This window comes from Sinocyclocheilus grahami, unplaced genomic scaffold (genome assembly GCF_001515645.1).
Source record: "Sinocyclocheilus grahami isolate Dianchi unplaced genomic scaffold, SAMN03320097.WGS_v1.1 scaffold3.1, whole genome shotgun sequence".
Classification (NCBI taxonomy): Eukaryota; Metazoa; Chordata; class Actinopteri; order Cypriniformes; family Cyprinidae; genus Sinocyclocheilus; species Sinocyclocheilus grahami.
In genome coordinates, this window is record NW_015505182.1 from 4,501,341 (window position 1) to 4,519,197 (window position 17,857).

The window sequence follows — 17,857 nt, forward strand, 5'->3', positions numbered from 1 at the left end:
AGAAACACCTTATAACTTAGCCAACATTTGATAGTCTGCTGATTAGCCTACTCATTACACGGCATTCAGTTTACCTTCCTCCAACCTTCTGGTCTACCACCAATCTACCAAAAATCTCTCTTTTGCACATTTCATTTTGCCCCGCGCATCGATGGCAGACCGTCTTTAACCCCACACTGCCATCTAGTGTCTGGTCTTGTAATTACATTACTTGATGTCGTTCTCACGTGGTTTCTGTTACTTTACATAGCGCTGGCTATGAGGCACCAATCACAGTAGTTTTTGAGCTCTCGGTGATGATATTTTAATTGCTGTCTCCTGTGAGACAAAAACGTCCTAAAATTCGTTAGATGCGAGCTCAATCACTGAATCAGCTTTATGAGTGGCTCTCCCTGGATGCACTCAGTGTTCTACCGGGTAAGGAATGGTTAACATTGCTTCTCCGTGAATTATGCGCATTTAGTCCGTGTGTTACGGTAATACGGAAACGCCGTAACTGTTGATGTTTGAATTAGATTTGGGCAAATAGGTCATTAAGCGTGATGTTTGACCCGTTGTTCAGTCTCGGCTGCTGTCTTCTAGTCTTTAAGGTGCTCAACATCCACATTCTGGTAGGAATGCTAAACTATTTTTCATAATGCTGAAATAGTTTTCATAAAACAATAATGCTTTGTTGAATTCATTATTATGTCACTTAACGGGTCATTTCTTCCGGGTTTGTTTTCGTTATGCAATAAGCTCATTCATATCGTTTTTCATGCTTTCTACGAGCTTTATGCACAAAAAGGGGCATTACAGTGTCGTGTATATGAAAACTTTTACATTGTTATAGGTAATTATAAACTGAAAAACGTAATAATACATTATTTGATATTATGGTGTTCCTCTAGTTTTGAGATATCATCGTAAATTACAGTATAAACATAAGGGAACAATGGGTTAATCATAACACAGTCGTTGGGGTGTTTTCTTTGAGATGTCACTATAACCTCTGAGCCTGTGGATCCTCTCCGCCAGTTCCGCTGGATTCAGTCACATGACTGGGCAAAAACATAGCTGTACAAACACGGTTTTAAATAAGCAGTATAATAAATTCTTATATGCATCCTTGACAAATATATCATTCGCCCCATAATTGTTTAATTGTTGAGGTTAAAGCCAAATGACACACTTTTCCGCCGTTTGGCATGTGAGGGATAAAACCAAATAAAAAACCCTACTATGGCGAGGCCTCACCTTATGAATATTAATTAGAGAGGACGTTCACCCAATCTAAGAGAGGCATCTAATCAATTGAAGGCTGTGCTTCTTAATATTAATGAGACCGTCCTCAATTTGATTGGTGAGATGGCTTTTCTATTAAATATTAATTTTGCCATGCTGACGTTGCTCGGCAATTTTCCAAATACGAAGGCATGGCTCATGCATTTTTAATAGCAAGACCTTCACCATACTAGGATTAGCAAATTCGCTTCGTTTGCAAGATGAACTTCTTCAAGACTGGATTTCCTGCGAACTGGATCTGTATCAGGTGCATAAGGACAGGGAAAAGTTGAGGGACAGAGAAAAAAATGTCAGAGACCGAAAAACCAAAGGATGAAGGTTTAACCAATGGAGGAAACAATGTTTCCAGTAACGTTTCACATGAGATGACAGAGGTATGTTGCCTGGATATAGTGTTCTTGGAAACCTGTACTTATCAATGTGCCGCAAAATGTAAACATCTAAAAAGATGGGTTTAAAAATACGTTCAGGTTCATAGATGGTACTCTGATATTAAGTTTGGATTGGTTGGTTTATTAATTGGGATGGAAAGTCTATTGAATTTACCGCGACATGGAGGTCCTTTTAAATCTGGATCATTTTATGTAATCGGAGAAACATTTGGTGTCTTGCTTGTCAAGAAAAAAAGAGAAGCACTGAAAAGTTTTTTTTTTTTTTGCGTTTTGCAAACATTTCACAAGTTCTTTACTTGTTAATTGTTTATCATTTGTACAGAAATGCATTATGTTTGTCTGTTGCCATACAAATATAATTATGCATGGACCACACTGTTAACCGTTAGCATAAATGTGCACATATTAGTCCCATTTTTGAGTGATGGCTGTAGTTTGAAAGGGAGGTTATAGCACGTAATAGTTTTGGTAGAATTGATGTGTCGAATGGTATGCCGCTCCGTTTAATCCAGTTATACACAGCCTTTTGCTAATTAATTAATTTATTTATTGTTATTTACGCAGATTTTATGACATCATATTAATTGAGAGATTACATGGAATATTTGCACTTATATAAATCCATTTGTCACTCCACAGAATCATTTAAAATGAACTAGAAAATATTTTAAAAAGTGGATAAATAAAATATGCAGTGGACTATAATGGCCTGTATTTATTCTCTCTTCTTGGCCGCTGATGTGGTTTTAGAAATTCGACCTTGCCACAGTATATGTGTCAGATGCCCAGTATAACAGGAACATCTTTTTTGATACTTCGCCACAGGCTGTGAGGTAAGAGATGACTTTCCAGCAATCATTTATATAACTGACTATTACTAGATTGTGTATTATAAAATCTGTCAAATATTCCACAGGCTGTACCTGTTGTACAATCACTTGTTCATGCAGACGCTGGTATATGTGTTCATCATTATAAATCTTGCTCTGGCTCTCTTTGAGGATCCTGCTGTTGTGCCACTTCCTATATGGGTATGAGTGAAAAACATTTTAAGCTTACATTTGAAATTTGTTCAGACAAGCAGTGGTTTAATCATTTATCCAATGTGCAATTCATTGCAGACCTTTGTGTAGTTTTGTGAATGAGTGGTTGAATATTTCTTGGATGCTCATTGTTTCTATCAATGCTTAACTATAAAACATGTTATGCATGAATCTCTATGTGCTGAAATTAATTAGAGTCTGTTGTCATAGTAGAGTACCTATGTGAACTGGAAGAGTATTTGACTAGCAACATAAAACAGAGTTTACTGCCTTTATGACATCCTGTATTCCATGGCAACCCCCCATATGACACAATGGGATATTTCATGGAGATTCATGTTCATTGAAAAATAGTCACTTTCTATGGAAGAATGTCAGGAGCTTTAGATGGTGTTTTCTGTCACTATCCACATTTATTTATTTGTTGCCCAGCTAATTGTGGTTAGCCCAGACATTCACAGCCAACCCATTTGGCAGTTAGACTCTGATAAAGTAACCTTAGATTAAAATCTTATTAGACAGTTATATAGTAAAATTCTGTGACATTGTTGTGTGTGTGTGCATGTGTGGTCTCTAGGCGACTTCTACAATTGAGATCATATGTCTCTCTGCGTTCACTGTGCGGATGGTACACTATGCCAAAGTCATTCCAAGGGATGAATTCTGGAAGGATCCTAAAAATATCTGCATCATAGTCATTGTAACGGTAGGCCTCTAATCTAAAAAGAATATTTTTGGACTGTAAATAGGAAATAGATCAATTTTCATTTTATTTACAGATACATAGTCCGTTTTATCTGGTTCATATCATAATATATTATTGATATAATATAATACCAGTGAATTCACCTAAAGTGTTCTGTCTGTACAAACATGAGAAAATGCTGAGAATGTACTGTAGTCGTAACAATGTTATGAAATGAACTTTAGCCCGGGGTTTGTCATTCTCAGCAGTTCTGCAGGATCACCAGGAAATGTGGCATTCACTGTCTATGAGAAGACGTTTAGTGAAGCCAGGAAGAGGGTTTACGTGTGTCGTGAAACTTGCTTGCATTCCTATAAATTTTGGGAGATTTTGAATATCACTGTATTTTTTGTTTCATGATCTTTCTTTACTCTTCCCATCTCACAGCTCTCTTTCATAGATTTGACTATATACGGGGCTCTGAAAGCAACAGGCTACTTTGCCATCCGATGGTCGAGGGTCTTAAGACCTCTTCTGTTAGTCAATGTTACAGAGGGAAGACAAGAAAATCTCAAAGCACAAAATAAATGTATAGTAGTTCCTGCATTGTTTAATTAGCTTACCAATTCACTAATTCATTCTTTTTTATAGTTTGAAAATGTAATAATAGATAATTTTGCCATGAAATAAACCTTAAAGTTGGAGAAAACATACACTATTGTTCAAGTGTTTCGGGTCATTTATAAAATCTTACCCATTCCAAACTTGGTAGTGTATGTCCATATGTCCTCCAGACCCCATTCTTTTCCCCTCCCTTTTGTGTCTGTAGCTGCGGAGGGCATTCAGGAGTATTCGGAATGCACTGCCTCAGATCTTGTATGTTTTTCTCTTATTCATGTTCAGCGTGTTGGTCTTTTCTCTCATGGCTCTTAAATTGTTTGGGAAAAGGTCATCCGAAATACAGTATCAACCATTTATACCTCTGGACTTTTCCAGTCCAGTCTCATTTGTGTCCATTGAAAAAAAGTTTATTATTATCTTTTTCTTTTATCTTAGGGGCCTTCTTACCATTGATGGTTCTCCATATTTCGCTGACTATTTGGATATTGTTTTCGATCTTTATGTTTTAGTGAGCACTGCTAATAGCCCTGATGTCATGTAAGTCTTGAACTTTTGCAAGTTTCTCTCTCTCTCCTTTTAGGCTTTATTCTCTTTGGTGAATTTTTTATTAGTATGTATATTCAACAGTATAAAAGACTTTCAGTAACCCACAGTGTGCTCTAAGCATGCTATGCAAATGCTTCTGTGATATTATTTTTATGTTTTCATTGTAGGATGCCGGCATACAACTACAGTTTCTTCACTATTTTTTTCATTCTATATATTGTTATCAACACATATACCTTCATGTCCTTCTTTCTTGCTGTCGTTTACAACAACTACAAAAAGTACCTTAAGGTATTCACATCTTTTTCAAGTCAGCATGCAACTTTCTCAGTCACATTTATTTTGGTCACATTTTAAAGAAATTATTTTAAAATAAATTAATCTCGAATTTACATGTATATTTTTATATATTAAAACAAATTAATATGAAATAATATTGAAATAAGTTTATTGATCTATTAATGTTTGAATTTAATACTATTGATCAAATAATCTAACTCCTGACAAATATATCATTCGCCCCATAATTGTTTAATTGTTGAGGTTAAAGCCAAATGACACACTTTCCCGCCGTTTGGCATGTGAGGGATAAAACCAAATAAAAAACCCTACTATGGCGAGGCCTCACCTTATGAATATTAATTAGAGAGGACGTTCACCCAATCTAAGCGAGGCATCTAATCAATTGAAGGCTGTGCTTCTTAATATTAATGAGACCGTCCTCAATTTGATTGGTGAGATGGCTTTTCTATTAAATATTAATTTTGCCATGCAGACGTTGCTCGGCAATTTTCCAAATACGAAGGCGTGGATAGTTCTAGTTGATTTCTTTTATAGCTAGTTCTAGTTGATTTCTTTTATAGCTAGTTCTAGAAGTTCTTCTTGATTTCTTTCCTGTTTCCTAGGAGGAAGTGCGGCAGCTGGTGAAGGCCAGAAGATTTAAGATGTGCCGGGCATTTTCTTTGCTTCAGGAGACCTGGGGTGAAGGTGGAGAGCCTGTGGTGACCCAGGCCAAATGGAACCATCTGATTAAACTCGTCAAGCCGAATATCAGTATTGCTCACCAGGAATTGCTCTGGAGCGTCTTAGATGATCAGAATAAAGGACACATAGGTCAGACTGATTTTTCTTTGCTTCAAAAATAGTCACTTAAAAACTTAATTTGACTGCTGTTTTATTGAATTTTCCCCATCTTCATTGTCTGAGCAGGGAAGTTTGCATTTGTCCAGCTTGCTGATCTTCTGAGTATTCAGGTGATCACAGTGAAGTCACAGCCACACCCCATTCAAATCTGTTTCCCCTCCATGTATAGTTCCTCAGTCAGCAGATTCATTCGCTATGTGGTTCATCACAGGTACATGGACACAAAATATCTAACTTGCATTGATACTGAGACATTCACTTTTTCTTCTTCAGCTAGTTCTAGTTGATTTCTTTTATAGCTAGTTCTAGTTGATTTCTTTTATAGCTAGTTCTAGTTGATTTCTTTTATAGCTAGTTCTAGTTGATTTCTTTTATAGCTAGTTCTAGTTGATTTCTTTTATAGCTAGTTCTAGTTGATTTCTTTTATAGCTAGTTCTAGAAGTTCTTCTTGATTTCTTTCCTGTTTCCTAGGAGGAAGTGCGGCAGCTGGTGAAGGCCAGAAGATTTAAGATGTGCCGGGCATTTTCTTTGCTTCAGGAGACCTGGGGTGAAGGTGGAGAGCCTGTGGTGACCCAGGCCAAATGGAACCATCTGATTAAACTCGTCAAGCCGAATATCAGTATTGCTCACCAGGAATTGCTCTGGAGCGTCTTAGATGATCAGAATAAAGGACACATAGGTCAGACTGATTTTTCTTTGCTTCAAAAATAGTCACTTAAAAACTTAATTTGACTGCTGTTTTATTGAATTTTCCCCATCTTCATTGTCTGAGCAGGGAAGTTTGCATTTGTCCAGCTTGCTGATCTTCTGAGTATTCAGGTGATCACAGTGAAGTCACAGCCACACCCCATTCAAATCTGTTTCCCCTCCATGTATAGTTCCTCAGTCAGCAGATTAATTCGCTATGTGGTTCATCACAGGTACATGGACACAAAATATCTAACTTGCATTGATACTGAGACATTTACTTTTTCTTCTTCTTCTTTTTTTTTTTTTTTGGAACAACAAAGTTGTATGACTTCCTTTTGTGACCCTGTTGGACATCCTATTGATGCTGTTAAATATGTTTGTACATGTACTTGCCATATGGTCATCTGTTTGTTGTATTGTGTGTTCCAGAATGTTTGTGTATGTCTATGACCTGATTATCCTAGTGAATGCTGTATTCATTGGTCTGGATGAGGAGAACCCTTTGGTCTCAAATGCTGAGTGGGGTTTTCTGGCTCTTTATATGTTGGAGATCATTCTCAAACTGTACGCTACCGAGCCGCGGGCGTTCTTCGCTCGACATCATTTCTGGAACTGGTGAGGAGACTTTTTGAATGGCTCACTGAATTTGATCACATAATATCTGTGTTAGCTCACATGAAATCAAATTCAATTAAATCGATCTCTTACAGGTTTGATATCATCATTATTGTGTCTGCACTCTTTGGCACTATCATTAACTCAGCACTCAAACACTGTAAGTGCTTAGGAAGGTTATGAAGTATATACTTATGTACTACTGATCCAATGTACTTGGATACAGTTTTGCATTTAATACATTTTATATCAAAGTTGTTCGGAGTTATATAAGCATAGCTTTAAGAAATCTTACTGTCTTTATCTTTGCTATTGAATGACCAATTTTTTTGTTTGCAGCTGGAGGTTACACAAGTCGCCAGATCTTGGACATCGTTTTCATCTTGAGAGTCCTCAGACTCATACGCTTGGTGGATTCCATTAAGAGGTCAGATAATCACAGCCAAATGCTTTTTATATACAAATGTTTTTTAAATGCTGCCATGTGACATTGAACTAAAAATCTTACCTTTGTAGATTCCGAGCCATCATCAACACTCTTATTAAAATTGGACCAACTATTCTTACATTTAGCCAACTCATAGTGGTGAGTATTTACATATTGTTAAGGGATAGTTGAGCCAAAAATGCCAATTCTGTAATAATTTAATGACCCTCATGTTGTTCCAAACTTGTATGACTTTCTTTCGTTCTTTTGTCTATACAGTATAAGTCAGTGGGGTTCAGTATTAATTTGGACCCCATTTACTTTCATTGTATGAACAAAAACAGTTGAGTGTTCACTGTTCAGCAGAAGAAAAAGTCAGACAGGTTTGAATTGACATGAGAGTAAAAGAGTGAACTGTTCCTTTAAGAGCCTCATGCAAAGATCAATCCTTCTGGTGGCTATCTTAGCAACACCACTGGGCAGTTATGTTCTATTTAGCTAATAGGGATACTGAGAAATGTCAAATTTCAATGTTTCAATGACATTTCAAATCAGCAATGTGTGTAAAGAAATTTTTTCTGAACGCGGAAGTCACGCCTGACTCTTAACCGGAAGGATGCTTTGCATTTCCGGTATTCAGATCCGATAATCTAATGTTAAACCAGAATTAAAAAAACATCAATAGTATCACAAAAAAACTCTATAAAAAAATAAATGTTCTTTAGAACTTTATTTTCTTAAAAGAATCCTGAAATTCACAGTTTTCACAGAAACATTAAGCAGCACAACTGTTTTCAACATTGATAATAATAAGAAATGTTTCTTGAGTGGCAGATCAGCATATTAGAATGATTTCTGAAGGATCATGTGACACTGAACCCTAACGACTGCTGAACACATCAGAGGAATCAGTTTCATTTTAAAATAGAAAAAAATAGAAAAAAGTTATTTTAACTTCTATTTAACAATATGTATTGTATTTTTGATCAAATAAATGCAGCCTTGATGAGCAAAGCATTCAAAAAAATCTTACCAACCTCATACTTGTGAATCCGGGTTCGCCAGCGACAGCCCCAAAACATTACTGCTCTTGAGGAATGGGCCAAAATACCAGCAACCGTGTGTGAAAACCTTGTGAAGACTTACAGAAAATGTTTGACCTCTGTCATTGCCAACAAAGTGTATATAACAAAGTATTGAGATGAAATTTTGTTATTGACCAAATACTTATTTTCGACCATAATTTGCAAATAAATTCTTTAAAAATCCTACAATGTGATTTTCTGGATTTTTTTTCTCATTTTGTCTCTCATAGTTGAGGTATACCTATGATGAAAATTACAGGCCTCTCTCATCTTTTTAAGTGGGAGAACTTGCACAATTGGTGGCTGACTAAATACTTTTTTTCCCCACTGTATATATTGCATACATTATATAGGCTATTGCTTTAAATAAAAATTCAAAATGGATGAATGTGTCCATCTGGGAAAGTATGAAATCCTAATATGGCCATGCTGTCATTGGTGATTTTCCTGTATTGCACCATGCTGGGCCTTAAGGACACCTTGTATGATAATATGGTGTTAAAAAAGCATGGGCTAGATACAGTGCTTGATGTATGGGTGCATTTAGATGGCAGCAGCTCATCAAGCTGCCAACAGTGTTCCATTGTTCCACCCTGTTATGATCCTGGGACAGGGACATTATCATTTGAAGGGAGGCAGACCCATCATGCTGCATATTAAACTGTTGTTTGTGATGAAAAACTGTCATAATTGATGTGTATCAGTATGTAGAAATCCACTGCTGTCCCCTACAGGTGGTGTATTACATATTTGCCATGGTTGGAATGGAATTATTTAAAGGTAAAGTTCAGTTCTTTGAACCTAACTCTACAAGTCCTGATCAAGAGTACTGTGGAAACCCTCTCCTCAAAGGAACCACTTTTGCTAAACTCAACTACTGCAAGAACAACTTCAACAATGTGGTCTCTTCCTTCATTGTCTTGCTGGAACTCACTGTGGTTAATCAGTGGCATGATATCCTTTACAAATACAGATCAAAATGCATTTCTGCTCCAAGGATAATGCTGTGAAACTCTAGACTAAGGTCTTTGAAAGTTCTAATAACATCATTACCATGCATTGCTTTTCCCTTAACTGACTTCACTGTTGACCAGCGGTTTCACGGCAGTCACACACGTTTCAGCCAGAATTTTCTTTGTCCTTTTTCACATTGTGGTCGTCATTATTATAATCAAGTAAGAATGAAGAGACTATATTTTAAAATATTATTATTGTGTTTTACTTTAAAAGACAAATATGCATAATTTGAGTAGTGAGCTTAATTTTTTTTTCTTCCCCTCAGTATTTTTGTAGCATTTATCTTGGAGGCATTCTTAGTGGAATACACAGTTGACAAAAGTGACCTGCAAAAAAAAATAGAGGAGCTGGAGCTTAATGTTCAACAGTATGTACCATTTGGACCTCCTATTAAGTTGTTTAGCATAGCATCATTTAGCTGTTGATTTGGAGTTTTAATGGAGGCCTTTCTTGTTTGGCAGGGATGGTGTGGACACTGGTCTTGTAGATGCAATGACAATGAACTGGGCCCTTTTGAAGCTGGCAAACATCCCTCATGTTCAAGATTGCTTCAAGAAGTAAGATATTTTATTAACCCCCCCCTCCCCATTTTATTTATTTTTCCCTTATTTTATTTATTTTACCCTAATTTTTTTATTCTGTTTTGCTTGTATTTTGTTTTATTTCATTATTTTTGAAATGCATTATTTGCTAAACTAGTAAGTAATAAAAGGACTGCTTTTGTTTTATTTTCCAGGATCCAGAACTGTGGATGGACTTTTACAGCGGATGTTTGAAACAGATCTTCGTCCTGAAGGCTTCAACGAGGAAGAAGAGCCAGAAAATATTAAAAAAAAACATGTAAATATATAAATATAGTTTGTATCAAAGATTCTCTTTATGTATGATAGTTGATAAGATTTATTATATAGACTTCGGTATATGGACCACTAATATTACAAACATCCCTCATGTTCAAGATTGCTTCAAGAAGTAAGATATTTTATTAACCCCCCCCTCCCCATTTTATTTATTTTTCCCTTATTTTATTTATTTTACCCTAATTTTTTTATTCTGTTTTGCTTGTATTTTGTTTTATTTCATTATTTTTGAAATGCATTATTTGCTAAACTAGTAAGTAATAAAAGGACTGCTTTTGTTTTATTTTCCAGGATCCAGAACTGTGGATGGACTTTTACAGCGGATGTTTGAAACAGATCTTCGTCCTGAAGGCTTCAACGAGGAAGAAGAGCCAGAAAATATAAAAAAAAAACATGTAAATATATAAATATAGTTTGTATCAAAGATTCTCTTTATGTATGATAGTTGATAAGATTTATTATATAGACTTCGGTATATGGACCACTAATATTCATTTTTCAGTCATCAAAGAGTCTCAGGCTTGTGTGTGTATATATATTATATATAGGCCTATAATATTATAATGTAGCATCTTTTTTTCTATTTTGAATAATTTTGTTGAAAAAAGGGAAATATACTACATGACCAACAGGGATTGCTCCAGAGTAAAATTTTGTACACATACAATTAAAATAACAATAATAAAAATATAGCTGAAAGCAGCAAGGATGGGCCCAGGCCCCGGTGGCACCGTCACCACCAGTAGCATCAGGAAAATGGTGCACAGTGGGCACATGCATTTAACCCTCTGCCAGTCTGGTTGTTGAGTTACAGCAATGAAAGGGTTACTCTAGAATCTCAAAGAGTGTGAAACAGATACATTCATAGAAAGGGAAGGATATATAAAACTAGTATTGATCTATAATTTTTTTGATGATGAATGAATGATCATTAAAATCATAAAAAGCATTTATAAAATAATTGTATAAAACTATATTGACAGTACATTTCAACTGATTTAATGTATTTATTTTCCATTCTAGTGGATGGAAAAAGGCAGGCTTAAAAGATTTTTTCTCCTATGACTCTAGTGGACAAATTTTGTATTACATCCTTCATCTGTCAGTTGAAATGTCTGAGTTTTTAATTTGCTGGCCCCAGAGCATCAGAAATTCATGAAAATAAGCATGTTTGCTCAGAATGACTTATTCTCTGTATGTTAAAAGTTGAGGAGTTTGGGCAATGTTCTTTAAAAATATAACAAAATTACTGTTTCCTTTTTTGCTTTTACTTTAATCACCATGGAAACACTGTCAATATACAGCCATATCGCTGCTCATACAGTATATACAGAGATACTTGTTTTTTTAGTAAGTAACATTACTCTGCTGATTTTATTATCTGATGTTAATTGCTTTTACAACAATTAAAAACGAATGGTGCTGTAGGATCTTCCTTACTCATAGGTTCTTTATCCAGTTTCCATACTGTTTTTTCTATGAAAGTCCTGTGGCAACAATGACTTTTTCATGACTGACATAAGCAGAATGATACTGTGATGAAGAATTATTACATACAGAGCCGCATTAAGACTGTAGGTTGTCCCTGAGCTTTACCTCTTGAGGGGCCCTTCATCCACCAGAACTACAGCCTACATTCACGCAAGTTGTCAGCCTTTTATTTTGCAGTAATAAATACCATTAACAAATCCAAACCTATAGGTCTTTCATATAAAATATACAAAATATAATGAACTACACATCCACATTAGCATTTTTTACTCTGATATCTGCATATAAAAATGTGTAACATTAAACTGTACATATTAACGTTGGCAAATGCATTATGAACTAACATTCAACAAGGATCAGTGTAGGAAGGTAAATTAGTGAATGAAATTGTACGTTTAAATGATCTGTGCACAATGATTTACGCCTTCACAAATATGTCTTTCTGCTTGTGGATCAGGCTGATAAGTTCATTTACATTTTCACAAATCTTACTCTACACATGCAATTTTTCAAATCAGTAATTTTCTGTAATAATTGTGAACTAACCAAGAGAAATAAATTATGTAAAATGTTAATCATGGTCATTATTCTTGATAGCCAAGCTAATGCAATAACTAAAGGCTAATATTAACAAATGAAACCTTTGTAAAACACTACAGTGCTTTTTAAGTGTTTCTCAAAATTGTATTTTTGCATTTTTTTACTAAAATTAAGACCACAGACTCAACAATAGTGACTGCCCGAAGGCCCGGGGCCAGTGTGACAGACCCTTGGGACAGTTGAACCAATCGGGCCACTGCTTTTAAGCCTGGCAAATGTTCGATGAAGTTTATAATATTAAAAGATACGAAAGAACTCAATTCAGTGGTCTCTGACAACATTGGGACACTGAATTGAGTTCTTTCATGTCTTCTTGCACTTGAACGGACGAATACAACTTGCAAATTTGAACGTTCAAGCAATTTTAAAGCATTTAAAAAGCAAAAAGATGCAAATAACAACCCCATTCAATGTTTTCTGTGTGCACAGCATGCACACATTTCCACATTGTCTTGCCCTTGAACAGACAAATACATATAAAAGTATGTCAAAATACCCATCTTGCGAGTAACCTCGAAAACAGTCGACTGTCTTAAGTGAACGTAAACGGAGAAAGAAATTGGATGTATATCACAATATTTGATCCATGCATTGTGTAACATAGGAGTCGTGACGACGGAGGTGTGGATCCAAATGCAGGCTTCATTATTAATATTATTAAGATGTAGCTCGACAGGCAGGGTCAAAACACCAGCAAACAGTAGCACTGACACAAGGTAATCCAATAAAAGGCGAAGGCCATGGCAGGCAGCAAACGATCGCAGCACAGTCCAAAAACAAAGGCAAGGCAAGGCAAGGAACCGTAACAGCCTAGCAATCAACCACAACGTGAGAGTGTTTGTGTGCCATTCTTATAGTGTGAGACTGATGAGGTAATGAGAGACAGGTGACTGCAATTGATGATGAGTGCTGATGAGTCCGGGCAAAGGATTATGGGAAATGGAGTCCTGGGTGAATGGTAAAAGTCAGGGATGGAGTGCCCACTGGTGGAGCTCATAGGCACTCCAGCTGGTGATTTCTTTCTTCCAGCTGCTGTCTGTGTCCTTAATGTTTAAAATAAATAAATAAATAACAGACAGAGAAGATACTCACTTCTCTTGACATACGTTTCTGGCTTCAAAAAGGATTAATCTATATTTAATGTATACAGTGAAGAATATGCATGTTATTTTACAATGTACCTGAACACCAAACCCAGAAACCTAAAACATTGTATAATTTGTATTTTTGTTTTGTTTATTTATTTGTGCTATTGCTTTTCATTTGTTCATTTACTGACTTTATTTGTCTTTATATTTGTTAGGCTATTTTTGCTGTGGTATCGAAATTGGAATCGAGAATTGTAAAATTGAACTGGTATCTAAAATTCTAGTATCAAACAACGATAACAAAACTATTTATTTATTTAATTATTTATTTAGTTAGTTAGTTAGTGGCAGGGCAAGTCAAATTTTGAACCACTAAGCCCGATACTCATAGTCAAGAGCAGTGAGTTATAATCACAAAATAGAGATTTCCCTTGGGAAAAAAAATGAAGGAAATACATTAACTAAAAGCAACATTGACAAACACTGGCAGAAGATTTGGGAATAAAAGATAAAGATAATAAAAGTAAAATATAATATTTGAATATAATATTCAAAAAGTAATTAAAGATCAAACAATTAGGCTAATAATAAAACAGAAGAGAAGAAGTCCAGGATACACAAGACATAATAATAAATTATTTCTCATGAGTAAAGTGAACACAGATAAATGTGAAATGCAAAGAAAATGTAGAGCATGTTCTATTAAACTGTAGGAAATATAAGGAAGAAAGAAAAATGCATCATCAAATTAAGGCGATATTAAGGGATCGTTCAGTGCTCCGGCGTCCAGGTGCGTGTTAACAGGTTAAGGGATATTAAAGGTATTTTAGGAATAGATAATTCTCAAATGGAAGTTAAGGCATTCGTGTTTTTTTAACTGGTCTTGTGAGAAGAATGTAAGATTTAAAAAAATGAAGCCATGATTTTACACATTCAAATATATTAGGTGGTGATATGCACGACATTGATCTGTAACTCACCATAAAACTAAAAGAGAAGCATCACATGACCGTCACATGACATGCATGCAGCCAGGAGTACTTGTCAAATGAAGACAGTCTGCAGTTAAATATCTCAAGTAATATCTATATGTCTTTAGTACATTCATAAGATTGAATCAGTTTTAGATCAGTATGAGAGAGCTTAATCTGTAAGACATTATGTGCCGTCACGTGCTATCGGAATTATCGTAAATAGTCACAAATTGGTCATCAACAGCCTCTCAAGTCACATTTACAACTGAGAAATTTCTGTTGAATCTCAATTTGCCTACTTATAGTACGTCCTTAAAGTACTCTTTTGGTGACGAAAAAGTACACAATTTTGAGTATGTAAAGTGTGTAGAACAGTAGGCAAGCTTTGGGACATACTAAATATTGGGCTGTTTTTATCGGACCCCTCTGTCGCATATTTATGAGCATCCTGTCACTGTAAACTGGCCCTGTCAGTCATCTTGTCACAGTTAACATCTTCCACATTTTATTTAATTAAACTTCCTACCGTATCAGAGAGAAAAGAAAAGAAGTAGTATGTTGATCTGCCAGTCTTGGGTTATTTATGCGGAGAACTCTGCTCATATTTTTTGCATAATAATGCATTTAAAATTTTATGGCCAAATAGATATTTATAAAAGTTCTGAACAGTTCAGATGCAAAAGCCTGTAAGTGCCCTTTGAAATTTTCCTCTAAAATGAGCATTTTTATCAGGCTCCTATGTGTAGGTTCAGTAATTTCACTTTAATGGCAATGAATAGGTTCTTTTCATTTAATTTCTGTATTAATGTCTGTTCACGTGAAAAAGGTTTTAAGATCAAGGATTCTATTCCAAAACTGGTGTGTGACTACATGTCTGGCAAAATAAAGCTTGATGAGTTCATAACCCACAAAAGGGATCTGGAGCAGATCAATGATGTTGTCAAACTCATGAGAACTGGACAATGGTACATTTCTCACATTTTTTTTTTTTGTATCTCAAGTTCATCCTGCAAGAAAAAAATTCTAACATTTCCTTTCCTATCTTACAGCATTTGATGCATCCTGAATATATCCAAATGAGAATCAAATCACCTTTACCCAACCAATTTCTAAGCACTACTACACACTCAATGCAAGTTAACTATTTCTGAAAGGTGTAGAAAGAACTAAAGTGATGGACTAAATCGTCTGCCTGGCTAAAAATTAAGTTGATTGACCAAAAAGCAACAATCGTGAACAATCAGTTCTGGCCTAATGGTTAGTCTCTAAGTTTATGTCTATGGCGATTCACGCAGGTATGTGTTACTCCGCAGCGATGATGACCCGACCAGGCTACAATAGTCCAAATATAAGTACTTATTATAAGTGTACCGTAGTGATTCAGAATAAGACAAAAACGCGGCGTCTTCATAGAAACATTTGACAAAATATCTTGAACGAGAGATATAAAATGGTCTCTTCTTGTTCAAAAGACAGCAATATATTTATTTAAGTATGTCTGACAATTTAACAGATATGTTTACAATATTAAAATTAATATTTAATCATCTATAAGTATTTGTGAAATAATTATATAAAACTATATTAACAGTAAGCGGACTGATTCTATGCATTTAGTTGTCTTTCAACCTGACTGAAACTGACAGAAAAGGATTAGGCTTAAAAGATTTCTTATCCTATCAAGAATCCCTTCGCAGTTTTACATCTACTGTGTTTTGACATTATTCTGAAGACGTTTGAAGCAAATCGGGTAAAAATAAGGGTAATTTCAAAGGATTTTGAAAATGACACTTTCTGCTGCCAGCACCTGCGCTTTTTACAAAACCCTGAATAACCGAGTTCCTGTTGGGCGGTGTTAATGTCATGCTGCATGCAGTGCAAAAGTTGTCTGGCTCAATTAGTTGTATATATGTGTACCGAGATTCATATGTATACTTGAAAGTATATATGAGATATGCAGCGTGTTTACTGACTGCAGGTGGCGCGGTAGAGCCCTAGTTCCAAGCCCTGGTCACAGCCCCAATGACCGCAGATTCCAACGTGTGTGCCAATTTTTGGTTGTCCTGTGAAGAGCCCGCCAGCAGAGAGCGCAATACCGTCTGCAGCGCATAAGCATCGCAGTGGTGGAGGTCAGAGAGGAAGAGTGATGTGTGGTGCTGATGCTGGGATCCAGACGGGCGGGGAGCAAAGCAGGGAGCATCCAGCATCCTTAGCAATGGTGGAGAGAGGTCTAAAGAGTATCCTGACGCGGGAAAAGAGGTTATGAGCCTCCACACATAAGAAAATGAGCAGGTAATAAGCGATTTATATTCCATTTCGCTATGACTCAGTATGGCTGGTCCTGAGATGCCAGGCCATAGGATTCCTGTAGGAGACCCGCTAACATTCTAAAACATCCTCCTCCGTAGGAATGTAAATTAAACCAACTGCATCCGGAATGTCGGCAAATAGATTTTTTTGGTGATTGAAAAACATATTACACGCGTTTGCTGAAATTTGCTGAAACACTGGCCTCTTGAACCCCTGGTGTTGTTTGTTGGCTTCAATTTTGAGATTTGTAGTTTTGTTTGGATGCGCTTTTATGTTGGAATCGGTATCTTTACTTTGGCCTAATGAAGTTTTTAGGGTTTTGTAATCTTAGAGACTTTTATCTCATTTTGATGTGTTGACTAGTTTATGTAACTATACAAAATGCTCAGAGACAACGGGTGTAGCCAGGAGGCGAAATAACAAATCCTACTACGGCGAAGGCATAGCTTATGAATAATAATTAGGACAGTCTGACGTTGCTTTCTAACCTTCCTGAAACGTAATTAATATTCATAAGCCAAGCGTTCGATTCGTTAGTTGACTAGCGCAGCTCCTGTCTATCAGCCAATCACGTAGCTGTACTAGACGAACGTGCCTCAACGTAATGAATATTCATCTAGCAAGCGTCCTCTACAGATTGTAAAGAGTCACTGCATGGGTGTTTGACGCGCTGCAGTGCGGACCAGCGCAAAGGATGCGCGACCGGACAGTTGTGTTCAGTGAGAGCCGTGTCGTTTATTTATCAGAATGTATCGGATGTATCGAATATCTGGGTAGAATAATACTGATGTATATACTCTTTTAATTCTCTGTGGTTTAGGCTGTTTTGCACTATGATGCCAATAGAGCTCGTTTATACGGCGAATTAGAGCACGTCACGTGCCAGATTTGTGTTTTTGCTTTAACCTTGGACCTTTGTGTCATTAATATATGCACGACTTTTATATTATAGGAATGATGTTTACGATTAGATAACCAAGTGCGCT

General features: G+C 36.1%; 2 protein-coding genes and 1 pseudogene across 5 annotated transcripts in view; 2 read left to right on the forward strand and 1 right to left on the reverse strand.

Annotated features, from left to right (window-relative positions):
* LOC107570830 (myelin and lymphocyte protein-like) overlaps positions 1 to 1,611 on the reverse strand; it is a 7,626-nt gene extending 6,015 nt beyond the window's left edge. The window contains exon 1 of one of the 2 annotated variants that reach the window (XM_016257198.1): positions 1,591 to 1,611. The gene's annotated coding sequence lies outside the window, so the exon portion shown is untranslated. Of the gene's footprint in view, positions 1 to 74; positions 123 to 1,590 lie in introns of those variants that run through there. The other variant, XM_016257138.1, reaches the window with a different exon arrangement.
* On the forward strand, positions 1,572 to 11,320 carry LOC107581560 (two pore calcium channel protein 1-like; annotated as a pseudogene).
* A 5,395-nt stretch (positions 11,321 to 16,715) lies between these two features.
* LOC107571079 (tau-tubulin kinase 1-like) overlaps positions 16,716 to 17,857 on the forward strand; it is a 31,438-nt gene continuing 30,296 nt past the window's right edge. For all 3 annotated transcript variants that reach the window (XM_016257391.1, XM_016257463.1, XM_016257538.1), the window contains exon 1: positions 16,716 to 16,853. The gene's annotated coding sequence lies outside the window, so the exon portion shown is untranslated. The remainder of the gene's footprint in view (positions 16,854 to 17,857) is intronic.